The following is a 15,869-nucleotide window of genomic DNA, read 5'->3' as shown; positions in this document are numbered from 1 at the left end:
TGGTGTTCAGAAATGGCACCTCCAAAAACAGGGGTCACCATACCTGAGCCTAGGGGTGAGCACCCAATTCTCCTCAGTTCAGGAATGAATCATGCACAGCCTAGCCAACCTCCACCCTCAGACCCTCCACCTAATGTTCAGAGGACAATAAAGGTTCCACAATAGCACCAAGACCCAACAACACCAAAGACATCTCCATTCACAGAGAAAAGGCCCAGACCCACCTGCTCCCACACCTGCCCCTCTCCCAGCCCACCTCACTACCTGTCCTAATCCTTGGAAGAGTGAAGAGGTTGTATCATATGGCAAAGGGGACATTACTGACGTAACTGAGGTGACAATGTGAAAATGGGGAGATTGTCTTGGACACCCTGGGTCACCCAATCAAATCACAGTAAAACTTCCAAGCTGTGACCCTTCTCTGGCTGGACTCAGAGAGATTCTACAAGACAGGCAGGTGGAGGAGATGCAGGAGAGGGGACTTCAGAGGTTCCAGTGGAAGAAGGATAAGATGTGCTGTAGGGGGCACATATGAGGACTTGAGAGGGCTCCAGGAGCTAAAAGTGGCTCCTTCATGACAGTCAGCAAGGAGATAGGGACTGAATTTTCAAACAACTGATCCTGGAAGCAGATTCCTCCCCCATAGTCTCCAGTAAGGAACAAAGACCAGCTGACACCTTGACCTTAGCCCTGTGAGCCCCACAGGGGACTTAGAACCTCCATAACTGTGAGGTCATAAATGGAGCTACCTAAAACCACTTGGGTTGGTAATTTCTGTGACATTTGTAAAGACTGGAAAAACTGATGTCCACCCCTCAGCAGGTGGACTTGACTTAAATGCTCAGGAAGACAATGGAAGATGGAATACAGAGGCTGAGGGAAGAGAACCTGAGGAATGGAGAGATTCTGTAGGCCACAAGACACAACAGAGAGTTATATTCCACATGTCCCAGAGGATACTTTCACCAAAGTCCACAGGAACATGCTGGTGACAAGGGCTTGCTTCACTAAAAAGGTGGGTGTTTCCCTATGCAGTCTGGGATGAGGGTGAGAAAGGGGCTCAACTCATATTCATGGGGAGGGTCTAGCCCTGAAAGGTCAGGAGACCAAGTGGTGGCAGTTAACCAGCACTGACAAGAGACATGGCCACCACAGTAACTCCAGAGCAGCAGTCAGGGGTGCTCTGATCTGCAAGGAGCTGTGGAAGTTCATGGAGTGTGGTGTCCTAGGGTCAAACACACAGGTGACCAGCAAGTGCCCTTCTCAATATCAGCAATAAACATAAAACTGGAGAGCAGGAGGCTGAAAAAACAAGTAGACAAAGTGACAGGATCCAACTGTTACAATTTGGGTCTTGAATGTCCCAAAGGCACATGAGTTAAAGACTTCTTCCCCAGCCCCTGACACTACTTAGAGATGGTGGAACCTCCAGGATGTGGATCTTACCTGAAGGAAATGAAGACCCCGGGTGTGTGTCATTAAAGGGGATGTTGGGATCTGGCCCCTTCCTGTCTCTCCTTTTGCTTTCTAGCTGCCATGAGGGGAGCAGCTTCCTCTGCTAGGGGCTCCCCAAGTTCATGTTCTGTCTCACAATAGGCCCCAAAGCAACAGAGCCTTCTGACCAGGGACTGAAAGTTTTGAAATAGTGAGCCCAAATAAACCTTTCCTCTTTTTAGGTTGGTTGTCTCAGGTATTTAACAAGAGTAACAGAAAGCTGAATAACATATTTGTGTCATTACTGGCCACCCAGGACTCAAGTGACAGACATATGACTGGAGCAACCACAAAGGCAGAGATGTACCCTACATTTGAGCCCAGCAGCAATTCTTCTTCTTATTATTGCTGATTCAGATTCTGCCACCTCTTAATACACAAGATCTCAGAATTAGGGACCAGTTCTGATCCTGGAGATACCATTATTTCTTTAGGCCATCAAGTAGACACTAAGTAACAAATTGATTACACTGAGCCAGTTGCAACCTGGAAGGGCATGAGGTTCATTGTCCTAGAAATAGAGGTGGATTTCATGGGTCAGTTTTACCTTCCATGACTCAGACCCTCAGCCATCATGCCCCCAATGAAGGGCTGTCATCATGCCACATCGAAAGGATCCAAATGGCTCTTACTTTGTTATCTGACCATGACAGCACTCACAATGAAATATGTGGCATGAGCCATGACCATGGGACCCACAGGTCATGTCACAGTCTGCAGTATGGAGGGGCTGCCAGCCACACACAATGCTGGATGGGTCTTGTAAGGCCCCCCTGAGCCTAAGCTTTGAGGAAGATCTCTGAAGGGCAAGCTGCCTTTTTTGAGGACACAGTGTATTTATTGAATCAGAGACCTCCTTATGGTGCTGTGCTCTCAAAGGAAAGTACACGTGGATCCAGAAACTAAGTGGCTCCATTTACCATCACTTAGATTCACCCACTGGGGATCTTGGACTTCCCATCTCTGCCACTCTGGTCTCTGCAGGATAGGATACCCTGATTTCCTGAAGGGAAGCATTCCTACCAAGGGATGCGAGTGGGCCATTGAACTACACACTGCTGTTGCCACAGGGGAGGTTTGAACAGTGTTATGGTTTGCATGTGAGATGTCCTCTAAAAGCTCATGTGTGAGACAAAGCAAGAAGGCTTAAAGGTAAAGTGATTGGGTTATGAGAACCTTATTCCAAAATGTGGATTAATCCTTGATAGGAATTAACTGGGCAGTGATTTAATCCAGGTAATGTGTAGCTGGAGGAGGTGGATCATTGAGGGTGTGCCTTTGAGGTATATATCTTGTATTTTGTGAGTGGAGTCTCTCTCCCTCCCTGCTTCCTAATTACCATTCCCTAAGCCACTTTCCTCCACCACACCCTTCTGCCATGATGTTCTCCCTGACTCAAGCCCTGAGAAATGGAGTCAGCCTTCTATGGACTGAGACCTCAGAAACCATGGACTTCAAAATAAATGTTTATTTCTCCAATTGTTCTTGTCAGGTCTTTCAGACACACCAATCAAAAAGCTGACTGAAGTGCTTCTGGGACCAGCAGGAAGTCAGAGGACACCCTCAACTCCTTTCTTGCCAATGGTGACAGAGCCTGATCTTCACAAAGAGGGAGGGCTGCCTTCACACAGTGAGGGTAGGAGGGGTATATGTGAATGTCAGTGATCCACATGGGTGCCTCCTGGTTCTCCTTGTCCCATTTTAACTGGAAGCTAATCCATGTACCTGCCTTGCCTCTCAGGGTTTGATTTCCAAGGTCCCACACACCTCAGGAAGGTTTGGGTCACACCCCCAGGAAATCCAGCAAGAGCCCTGCTCCTGTGTTGAGACCCAGAGTGGCACTGGTGCAGAGGCCCTGCTTACCAGGGCTATTGAGGCCAATGACTGGTGGTAGAGCTTGGACCTGGAATGTCCCACAGGAGCCCATGTGTTCAAGGTGTACTCTCCAGCTTGGCACAATGGGAAGGTGGTGGAAACCTGAAGAGGTGGGCCTAGAAGGAGGTCTTCTGCCTCCTAGAGACATGTCACTAGTGGGGATTGAGGAAACATACCTCTTCCTCTCTTTGCCACCATGAGGTGATGGGTTTCCTGAGTCATGCACACTTGTCATGATGAACTCTCAGCTGTGACCCATGCAGATGAGACAAACTGGATTTAAATGAGCTGGCTGCAAATTTAAGCTAAGAAGAAGGTGGCAAAAAAATCACAGGATATGGAAGTAATTTGGGGATCAAGGGCAGGGCAGCTCTTTGACCTTAAGATCATGCTTCCACCCTGGGAAGAGGGAGAGCTGGGACTTACAATCTGTTTGTATATAGCGGAATTAACAAAGGAGTTTTGGTAGAATGTTCTTCATCAAGTAAGGCAGGGGGTAGGCTGGTCAAGCCCAGGGGTAAGGCCCAGGTCCAGAGCCAGGGAAAAGCAGGCTTCTTTGCTGAGCGAAGGTGGAGGCCACCTGCATCAGGCAGCCCAAACAGAGAGCAATGCCAGACCAACACCCCCTTGGCTCAAGGCTGAGAAAGGATGCTTAATAGCTCATGGGTAGCCACCCACACTCAATTGTGGTGGCACAGGTCCAAAACACCAGAGCCAACATCAAACTTCCCAAGCCATAAACCAAAATAAAACTTTCTGCTTTTAAAGTTGATTATTACAGGTACTTGTTACAAAAAAAAAAAAAAGTCAAATCAATGTCACTGCTGCAGGCCTATTCCTGGGAGACATGGAACTCCTCTGCTAGCCATCATAGAAAGGACACTTTCATGTCCTGGTTGTACTTTCCTTAGGTTGCCTGTGGCCTAGGACCCATCCTACAAGCTCTTCTCCCTCTGTCCATCTCCCAGGGTCCATTTATACCTCAATCTGAAGGCTTTCCCAGGAATTTCTGGCTCCTTTCTCACATTCTCAGACAGGTGTTTCCCCAGTCAAAATGCTGGTGAGCTCAAACCCACCTTGCAGTTCTATCTTGGAGAACATGACTATCAAATCATTTCCATATGTGTGTAATAGTTATTATAACGATCTACATATTACTTATTCCAGCCTATGAAATCCTTTGTTTATGCACATTTTTAAACCTCCTGGGCCCACCCACATTGATGATCTATGTGTTATTTCAGTGATTTCATGGATGCTTCTTGCTTTGCCAACTCTTCATATCTGCTGTTCTACAGGTGTCTTCTCCATCTCCTTACTTTCTTGCATAGTGATAATGCCTGTTACTCTTGCTCTTTCCAATGCTGCTTCTCCTCTTCTCTTCCTTATTTTTGTCTTTTCTATTTCCTTCTCTTTTCCCTCTCTCCATTTCTCTTTGCCTTCCTTCTTCCATGTTTTCCTTTTTATTTTGGAAGATTTGAGTACAATGCATTACCTCTAGGTTTTGTTTCAGAAATTCAGCATCATGAACTCTCACACTTTCCTGCTAAGAGTTACAATTGGTACAAACACATTATTTGAAGAAAATAACACAATAGGAAGAAAAGTACCTTCTAATTATCATAAACCTGGGGTGATCTTGCTTGTGTGTGCACTGATACTTATGGCAGGGTAGAATCGAACACATATACATCACCAGGCAAGTGACAAACTGTGTATATCCATAAAATGTAAAACTTTAGCAGTAAAAATGAAGGAAGGACCACTGGTAGCACACACCTGTAATCCCAGTGGCTCAAGAGTCTGAAGCAGGAGGATTGAAAGTTGGAGGCCAGCCTGGGCAAGCTAGTGAGACCCTGTCTCAAAATATGTGATTTCTTTTGTACATCCAGGAAACTCAGAGGAAAAGCCAAAAACTTGTCAGCCTAGTGGATCATGTGATCTAGTGGCTAGAGTATAGGGGTACACTGTAAACAGATTAAATAAGCACAGTATTCATGTAGGAGGCATCAGAGTCACAAGGAGTATATCCAGAAGGTGTGGGGCATGGGGCAGAGAAGACAGGTACTTACCAAGGTCTTGCTGTCAGACTTGATGAAAAGATGACCTTTGAGGTAAGATTTGAAGGATGAGAAATCATCTTGATGGTGTCAGATCAAATTTTAGCAAATGGAAATAGCAGTGCAAATGCACTGTGTCAGGAGCTTGTCCTTGTGTTCATGGGAAAGTGAGAACTGTGGTGTGCCCTGAACAGAGTCACCAATAGAGGCCAATGATATGATCAGATCCTGCAGGTCTGCAAGTTCATAGAAGTCTTTGAACCTTTTCTCTGGGTGAGCCAGAGAGTTAGAAGACAATTTGAGTATAGGAGGATCACAGTAGAACTTCCCATATGAGAACAACTGTGTTGTAAAAGGCACTATGGCTTCTGTGCTGAGAAGAGAATGGAAAAGTGAGGAGCAAGACAGTCTGTGGGAACTTCAGGGAAATAGTGTTTCCTGGCTGGAGATGGCAGTCTTGTCCACTTGTGTGTCAGTAGTGGAAATAGTTGGGGTGCCTGGATCCTGGGTCCTTTTTGAGGATGGCCTTCCCAGCACTTCCTGATGGACTGAAGCTGGGGTATAAGGAAGTGTCAGTGGTGCACCCCATATATCAGACTGCATAAGGAGAAGGATGGAGTTGCCCTCAGTGGACAGCAGAGGACTCTGGAAAGTGCATATGAGACAAGGGACATGGCAGGCACCAGTGAAGACACTGAACTATGTCATGGAAATGCAGATGAGGTCGTCACATTGGCAGTGGGACAGATGAGTGTCCAGAAGGGAGAAATGGATTAAAACCTTGAGCACAGGTGAGGGCACCAAGGGAGTGGTGGCCACAGAAAAGAAATGGACAGGTACTGAGCACTGGAGCTCAGTGAGCTCCCCGTGTTTGCCATCTGATCAGACCACACATGTCCACAGAAAAGTGTATGGTTCTGCTACCACATGGATTAGAGAGTCCCATGTTTCCTGTTGATCTGGACAGCAACCTGAGGTGCAGAGTGTGGAGTTAACCAATAGATTCTGGGTCCATGTCAAGATGGTAATAATGCTGCCAGTGTATAGTTCATACTTTCAAGAGCTCAAATAACGACCGGGATTCCAGACTGTGCATCAGCTTCTCTTCAAGACTTTTTCATAAGTGTATCCTCTGTCTTGTGCCTACTAATGGGGGGTATTTTGAGTGTGGACAGGACCAAGTGTTTTCTAACAAGCCCACCAGCCATCCTGGTGCTCAGCCAGATAGGGACCACTGAGGTCAGTGATCATTGTCCAGACTGGGAGGGGTCTTAAATTCACATTTAAATGTGTTTTTCTCTTGAAGAAAAAAAGGGACATATATTGTCATGATGTTGAATGGACATATTGTTCTCTCTCCCACAGGTACAGCCAGGTGGAAAATGCAGAAGGGAATCACAGCTCAATAGAATGAGTTTCTCTCTGCTGCTCTGAAACTGTGTCCCAGGCCCATTTCTCACTTCTTGGAGCAAACATTGACATCCAAGTTTTTATGACTTATACGTAATTTTTATGTAGAATGACGAAATAGAGATGGCAGAGTAGAGGAAGGCTGCACTTACTCCACAGCTCAAAATTGAAGCAGCAGGAGTACCACTTCTCACTGAGGTGGTGCATGAGGGAGTTCACTAAAGATCAATATTGAACACTAAGAGACCCAGAAATGCAGGTATTTTTAATAGAGCATAAGAAAGAGTTCATTGAGGCCAAAGTAGTGACAGCTGTGAGCTCAGCTCACCACAGAGGGGAGGGGAATACAAAGAGAGAAACACAAGAGAAAAATTGGCACAAGCACTTTGTGATCTGGGAGGCTGAGGCAAGAGGATCACAACTTTGAGGCCATTCTGAAGAACTTAGTAAGGCAATGTCTCAAAAGAAAAAAATAAAATGGCCTTTGGTTGTAGTTTATTGGAAGAGGACACCTGGGTTCATTTCAAAGGAAGGAAAGAAGGAAGGAAGGAAGGAAGGAGGGAGGGAAGGAGGGAGTGAAGGAGGGAAGGAAGGAAGGAAAGGAAAGAAAGGAAGGAAGGAAGGAAGGAAGGAAGGAAGGAAGGAAGGAAGGAAGGAAGGAAGGAAGAAGACAACTCTAGCTAAGGTGATTCAGGTCAGAGACAAGGTTGTGAGTGCAACTTGCTTTCTCTGAGTCTGGTGGCTCAGTTGACAAGCTAAGGGGGAAGGAAAATGAATAAATGGGTGGAACTACATTCAGGGACTGAGCTTTGAATGGTTATATTCAAGGGTGTAAGTGTGCTATGCCTTCTCAACCAAGAGTGGTTGGTTATCTGCCTTAGAAATTGAATTCTCTTAAGGCTCCTGAGATCCAGAGACCCAGCAGAGATCAGCATCTTCCAGGCCCTAGGGGTGTTGGATCTAATCTAAAGGAAAATAACTGTCAACCAGGACTGCTATTCCCAGCAAAATTATCTTTTAAAATCAAAGAGACATGAAAACCTTCCCAGATGAGTTGATAGAAAAAGAATTCACAACTAGTAAGCCTGTGTTACAGAAAATACTTAAGGAAAAACTCTGCATAAGAAATTAAGAGAACCCCAGTGGCTGCTGGTGTAAAGGACTTGCCTAGCATGCATCAGGCCTTGGGTTCAACCCAGGGGAGAGCAGAAAAACAAACAAGTCTCCATAACTAGGCAATATTCATTACAAGTGTTACTAAGCAAATAAGAAATCAAGTCAAATTAAACATTAGAAATCAATCAAAATGGCAAGAATTCATGCACATCTCTCTCCTCTTTATAGGAACACTGAATCGTCACATCTTCCAATTAAATGAAGGACACTCTGTAAACTTTGTAAAAGTTTTAAAAAATAAAAAAATAAGACTCCATTGTATGGTGTTTGCAAAAGACTCATCACACAGGCAAAAGTACTTACAGGCTGAAGGAAAAAAATGGAAATTTATATTACAGGCAGACAGTACCCTAAGAAAAACAGGACTAGCTACTATGATATCTGACCAAGTAGACATCAAATCAATTACTCAGATGGTAAATTACTCAGAAGGTAAAATCTATACTGGAAAAGAGAACAATTCAAAAACAAGAGAAGTTAGAGTAAATATGTCTATCCTAAATGTCAGTGCACCTAATTACATAAAACAGATTCTACTTGACTTAAAGACTCAGCTAGAACCTAGTACAATAACACTAGGTGATTTCAACACAACTTTTCACCATAGATAAGTTTTAGCAAATAAAGGAAATGACATATTTTTTCATCTTATCAGGTCATAATGTAATGAATAAAAATCCACAGCAAGAAAAAGTATAGAAAAATATAACCACACCAAGATTGAGCAATGCACTTTGGAACAACTAACAAGGGATGGCGAATGTCAGCAGAGAAGATTTTAAAATAATTAAATCAACTGAGAAAAGAAATAAAACATTTCACAATCTCTGTGACAATAAGAAGGCAGCTATTGGAGGAAAATTTATAGCTATGAGTATCTACATTAAAAAGATCACAAAGAAGAAACTTCTACATTTAAAATTATAGAACACTGAGCAAAAAAAAATTGAAAAGACAGTAGAAGATGAAAAGCCTTCTAATGTTCATGGATACACATAATTAATATAGATAAAATGGCCATATTGCCAAAAAGCAATCTACTGATTCAATGCGGTCCGTGTTAAAATTCAATGCCATTAATCACAGGGAAGAAAAAGTCCCAAAACTATTCTAATAGAAAAAAAATGCAGGAAGCTTCACAATATCTGTCTTCAAATTATACTCTAGCAGTATAGTTACAAAAACTGCATGCTACTAAAATAAGAACAGATGCATAGATCAATGTAACAGAATAGAAGGCAGAGAGACAAATCCAGACAGATGCAATCATGTGGTCCTTGAAAACAGCACCAAAAACAAACAAGAGAGAAAGGACAGCCTTTCTCCTTCTTTGGGTCTCAGTTTTTCCCTTGTGAATTGTCAGAGGAGCAAGTGTAAAGAATGAGACTGAAATTATGATATAAGGAGTTTCAAGACTATTTGGGCAATGCCAGGATCCTAGAGAGAACCCAGCCAACGTGGGCGATGCCTTCGGGCTTCACACAGTGGCAGTCACCAGGGAGGACAGCTGTCTTGGAATTGCCTCCCAGGTCTGAAATGGAGAGTGGATTCCACATATGGAACCTCCTGTGCTTAGCTCTAGGGGGATTGTGGTGGCAGTGGAGGGAGGAAGCTCAGGCAACAACTGGCAGAGGAAGGATTGGGAGTGAGGGCTAAAGCCTGCGGACCCCTCCATCTTTTGCCTGTGGTTGACCTTCTAGGGGAGCAAAGGGTCCTGGGAGGGGTGGTGGGTGCAGACAGGGCTTACCTGGAGATGCCTCTTGGTGTCCCCCACTGTACCTTGCTCCCTTATCCTAGGGATTACAGATTAGTGCACACTGGGAGCAGACTATGTGAAGCTGACAAATGCTGATACACCCTCAACTGAGGCATTCTCAAAACACAGACTTTTTTTTTTTTTTTTTTTGGTACTAACACTTAAATCTAGTGGTGCTGTACCACAGAGCTACATTGTCTTTTAAATATCAATTTTGAGACAGTGTGTGACTAAGTTGCCCAGGTTGGCCTTGAACTTGCCATCCTCCTGCCTCAGCCTGCAGAGTAGCTGGGTTGACAACTGTATGCCACCATTCAGGCTCACTCACATGTACACTTGAAACTTCATTTTTGTCCAGCATTATATTGTGAACATTTCCCATGTTGTTAGGAAGTATTAAATAATCTTCAGATTACATGAGAAAGATCAAAGTTTCCAATCTCAGAAAGAATTCTACAATGGTGACTATGGACCTAATTAGTTCAGTATTTTGTCACTTTTGTTTTAGGATGTAAGAAACTATAGTTGTATAATTCTTGCTGAAACACTAGAAAAATCCATCATTGTGACATTCATTCCTAAGTAAATCTGTGCTCATCTTTTAGGAAATGACATTTTTCTTTCAATAATAATATGGTTATGACACTAAAGGAAATTACTATGAACTCCTAATATTATCCAATGTCAAGGAGTATAAAATTTGCCTAATTACCTACCACATGCCTTGCATTTGGAAACATGATCGTGGCCCTTGACACTCTCTGAGAATCCCATTCAAAGTTGCAACCCTGGTTCCCTTGAGACCAAGGCAAAAGAAAAGTAGAAACATTCTCTTTTCTCCTTATTTTTCAGTTTTTGGAAATATGTTTTTGGAAATACCCTATTCACTAAGGTTTTTAAAGAAAAATGGTCTCTTACTTGGGAACAGTAACTCACTGCCCACCTAAAGGATATGTACACATGACTATCAGGGCAAGGTCACAGCCTCTGTCTCTTCTGGTCTCTGTCCCCTTTAGCAGGACATAACAGGACTCTGTGTCAGGGACTCATGTGGTATACAGAAATGGCACCTCTAACAACAGAGGTCAGCAGACCTGAGCCTGGGAGTGAGCACCCAACTCTCCTCAGTTCAGGAATGAATTATGCACAGCCTAGCCAACCTCCACCCTCAGACACTCCACCTGATGATCAGGGGGCAAGAAAGGTTCCACAGTGGCACCAAGAGCCAACAACCCACACCTCATCTTCATCCACAGAGAAAAGGCTCAGACCCACCTGCTCTCATGCCTGCCCCTCTCCCAGCCCACCTCACTGTCTGTCTTGAATAGACCAGGACAAATCTCCTGTGTCCTTCTCCTGTTTGATTAGCCATGCTAGGTCCCCTTCAGTGTCCTGCACTGTCATCCTCACAAAGCTCTGCACATTCCTGTTCTGTCTCCTCTCACACCCTCTCCCCAAATCCTAGAATCTTCCCATGGTACCCCCTGAAATTCTCAGCTCATGAAAAACAAACTACCAAAGTCCTCTCAAGATGTCCTTGCCTCCCAGCTCTAACAGAATCCTGGTCTCCTGGACGGCACTGTCCTCTGAAGTCCTCTCCCATGGGGGATTCCATGGGTATCATGTACACCTGGTCCAACAGGTGGGTAGGGGTCCTTGCTCCACTCTGAGGTTCTCAGACCATTCTGCTCCCCTTCCCATTATCCCCTAGCCTGTCATGAGATGGTAGGCACTCCCCTCATGGGAGGCACGCCCAGGGATCTCAAGCAATTTCCCCACCTCTGCACTCCTGGCTCCTTCCTGTCCCTCACCCTCTCAGAAGTGCTATCTCCTTGCTCCTCACTGATTTTGGCACAAGAAGGTGCAGGGACTGAAGAATAGTCCCTAAAGTTGCCCAGGCCCTAATCCTTGGAAGAATGAAGAGGTTGTATCACATGGCAGAAGGGACATTACTGATGTAACTAAGGTGAACATCTGAAATTGGGGAGATTGTCCTGGGTAGACAATCACAGTGCATCATTCAAGCTGAGACCCTCCTCTGGCTGGAGTCAAGGATGTGCTACAAGAGAGGCAGGTGGAGGAGATTCAGCAGAGAGGACATGTGAGGTTCTGATGAAGAAGGATGAGACGTGCTATAGAGGGCACATATGAGGACCTGGGAGAGGGCTCCAGGAGCTAAAAGTGGCTCCTTCATGACAGTCAGCAAGGAGATAGGGACCGAATTCTCAAAATAACCATATTGATCCTGGAAGCAAAATCCTCATCAGAGTCTCCATTAAGGAACAAAGAACAGCTGACACCTTGACCTTAGCCCTGTGATCTCCAATGGGGGACTTGGAACCTACGTAACTGTGAAGTCATAAATGGAGCTACATAAAGCCACTTGAGTTGTGGTAGTTTCTGTGGTTCTGGGACCTCTGTGAAGACAGGAAAAACTGATGTCCAGCCAGTGGACACAACTTCGATGCTCAAGAAGACAATGGAGGATGGAATACAGAGGCTGAAGGAAGAGGCCACAAGACACAACAGAGCATTGAATTCCAATGTCCCAGAGGACACTTTCACCAAAAACCACAGGAATATGCTGGTGACAAGGTCCTGCTTCACTAAAAAGGTGGGTGTTTTCCTTTTCATGCTGGGATGAGGGTGGGGAAGGGGACTCATTCACATTCATGGGGAGGGCCTGGTCCTAAAAATACTTGAGACCAAGTGATGGCAGTTAACCAGCACTGACCAGAGGGTGTGCCCACCACAGCAACCCCAGAGCAGCAGTCAGGGGTGCTCTGATTTATAAGGGGTTTGGGAAGGTTCATGGAGGGTGTTGTTCTTAGGGTGAAACAGACGGTGACCAACAAATGACCTTCTCAGCATTAGCAATTAACACAAAAGTGGAGAGCAGGAGGCTGAAGGTACTTGAACCCAAAAGAAGTCTTGATTCCATTCTCAATTTCCATATCTGAGCTGATGTTCAGATTCAGAACCCAGTGACTGAAGACGAGTCCACATCCAGGGAAGAAAGAGCCTAGGACACCATGACAAGGACCTGTGGCCATGATTCCCTCACTCCTTCTGCCAAGGAACCACCATTAACTCAGGAGAGTTAATGGGGAGAGGGAAACAGGAGGAGGCTGGGGAGTGTCATGCTCTGGGATTGAGTTGACACCAACACCTCATACCCACAGCCTCACCATCCCTGCCCTCTGTGATGCAGTGTTAAAAGTCTGGACTGGATGCACATCCCATAGAATATGAAGTCGGTTCATTTCATCCCACATCATGCTGCCTGGGATGGATGAGAAAGAGGGGAAAGTGTCCTGGAGCTCTTGATGAGGCCCATGCACCTCAGAAAGTGGAAGATAAAACGTTCAGAGATTCAGGAGTGGCCCCTTCATTGTGATCTAGGGGTCCAGCTATTAAAGACAAGCAGAGATGTCCCGTCCACGGTACAGGACCAGCTGCTGCACTTGGCACCTCTCACTGCAGGGAAGGAAGCAGGCAGCCTGGGCCTCTTTGGGTTCTGACAACATCACCTTCCACACTGAGGTACAGTGTTTGTGGCTCATATTTGGTGACATAATAGGCCAGCGTCATGTGGGACCTGGACAGGAATGGACACTGCAACAGTTCAGGGCATGGTTCATCACCCCTCAGACTCTGCAGATATGGGAGCGTCAGTGTGTGAGAGGTGCAGGATGGAGCTGAACCAAGCACAGGGGGAGAAATATTATCAAAGGTCCTGGGGTCTGAGGGCGGCCATGCCTTCCAAACAGAGAAATGTGCCCCTCTCCGTAATCAGCTTTCATGTGTTGCTAGGCCTGGTGAAGCAGAATGTTTGACCATGGGACACTAAAGAACACTGGAGTGATGATAGCCAACATGGAGTGGGTTCTGTGGAGCTCACTAGGTCACAACCTGGACAGGTCTGGGGAAGTCCATCATCACATGGAAACAGTACATCTGGGCTTGAGCCTGAATCACATGCAAAAAACATCCACCCTGAAGTGGCTCTGAACAGCCAAGTAGACCAATGGACAGGATCCAACTGTTACAAAGGCACATGAGTTACAGACTTGTTCCCCAGCCCATGGCACTATCTGGAGACAGTGGAACCTTGAGGGGGTGGGTCGACTGAAGTAAACTAAGACATTGAGTGTGTGTCCTTGAAGGGGATTTTGGGATCTGGTCCCTTCCTGTCTCTCTTTTTGCTTTCTGGCTGCCATGATGGGAGTAACTTTCTCTGCTAGGTGCATGTTCTGCCTCACAACAGGCCCCAAAGCAACATTTTGAAATAATGAATCCAAATAAACCCTTCCTTATTTTACAATGCTTTCCCTGGGTATTTTGCAAGAGTAACAGAAAGCTGACTAACATATTTGTGTTTATTACTGGCCACCCAGGACTTGAATGATAGGCATATAAATGGAGCAAAGGCAGATATGCACCCTACATTTGAGCTGGAAGAACTGATTCCTCTTACTAAGGGTGATCTGGATGCTGCCACCTCTCAATATCCAACCTCTCAGAATTAGGAGCCAATGCTGATCCTGGAGATACCATTATTTCTTCATGGGATCAAGTAAACACTAAGTAACAAATTGATTTCACTGAGCCAGTTGCATCCTAGAAGGGCATGAGGTTCATCCTCCTAGAAATAGATTTCATGTGAGAGTTTTTCCTTCCATGAATCAGACCCTGAGCCAGCATGCACCACTATGAAGGGTTGTCATCATGTCATATCCAAAGGATCCAAATTGCTCTTATTTGACATCTGATCATGACAGCACTCACAGAGAAACAGTTGTTGTATGAGCCATGACCATGGGACCAATAGGTCCTGTCACAGTCTGCACCATGCAGGGGCTTCCAGCCACACACAATGCTGGATGGGCCTTCTAAGGCACACCTCAGCACAAGCTTTGGGGAAGCCCTCTAAATGACAAGGTGACTTCTTTTAGGACACAGTGTATTGATGGAATCAGAGACCTCTCTATGGTGCTGTGCTCTCAAAAGTGGCTCCACTCACCATCACTTAGGTTCACCCACTGGGGATCTTGCACTTCCCATCTCTCCCACTCTGGGCTCTGCAAGACAGGAGGTCCTGATATCCTGAGGAGAACATTCCTACCAAGGGACACGAGGGTGCCACTGAAAAGAGTCCCAGACACCTCAGGAATGTTTGGGTCACACCCTCAGGAAGTCTGCCAAGAGCCCTGCTCCTTTGCTGTTGCCACAGGGGAGGTTTCAACAGTGTTATGGTTTGCATGTGAGATATCCCACAAAAGCTCATCTTTGAGACAATGCAAGAAGGCTCAGAGGTGAAATGATTGGGTCAAGACAGACTTATCCCAATCCGTGAATGTGAATTAATTCTTGAGATTAACTGGTGGTAATTTAAGGCAGGTAGGATGTGGCTGGAGTAGGTGAGTCATTGAGGTGAGCCTTTGGTATATATATTTTATATTTTATTATTGAAGAGTCTCTCTCTCTCTCTCTCTCTCTCTCTCTCTCTCTTATTGTTTCACCTCCTTTTCCTTCTTCCATCTTTCTTCTTCTCCTTCTCCTTCTTTTTCTTGATTGCAATGCCCTAAGCTACTTTCCCCCACCACACCCTTTCACCCTGATATTCTTCCTCACCTCAAGTCCTGAGAAATGGTGTCAGCCTTCTATGAACTGAGACCTCTGAAACCATGGACTCCAAAATGAACTTTCCTCCTGTACTTGTTCTTGTCAGGTCTTTTAGTCACAGCAATGAAAAAGCTGACTAAAATAACCAGTATGACCTCCGGGACCAGCAAGGGTAGAGGACACCCTCAACTCCTTTCTTGCCAGTGTTGATGGAATAAACCAAGGAGGAGACAAGGACACTGTCACACAGTGAGCCAGAGGGGTAATCCACATGGGTTCCCCCTCATTCTCTTTGTCTTATTCCAACTGGGAACTAATCCTTGTATAAACTTTGCCTGTCAAGGTTTGATTTCTAAGGTCCCAGACACCTCAGGAAGGTGGTGGGTCACATCCCCAGGAAGTCAGCCAAGAGCCCTGCTCCATGTTGAGACCCAGGGCAGCACTGGTGCAGAGGCCCTGCTTACCAGGGCTGC

The sequence above is a fragment of the Urocitellus parryii genome, chromosome 8, assembly GCF_045843805.1.
Source record: "Urocitellus parryii isolate mUroPar1 chromosome 8, mUroPar1.hap1, whole genome shotgun sequence".
Taxonomy (NCBI): Eukaryota; Metazoa; Chordata; class Mammalia; order Rodentia; family Sciuridae; genus Urocitellus; species Urocitellus parryii.
The sequence above is the reverse complement of the archived record's forward strand: the minus strand, read 5'-3'. Positions refer to the sequence as shown.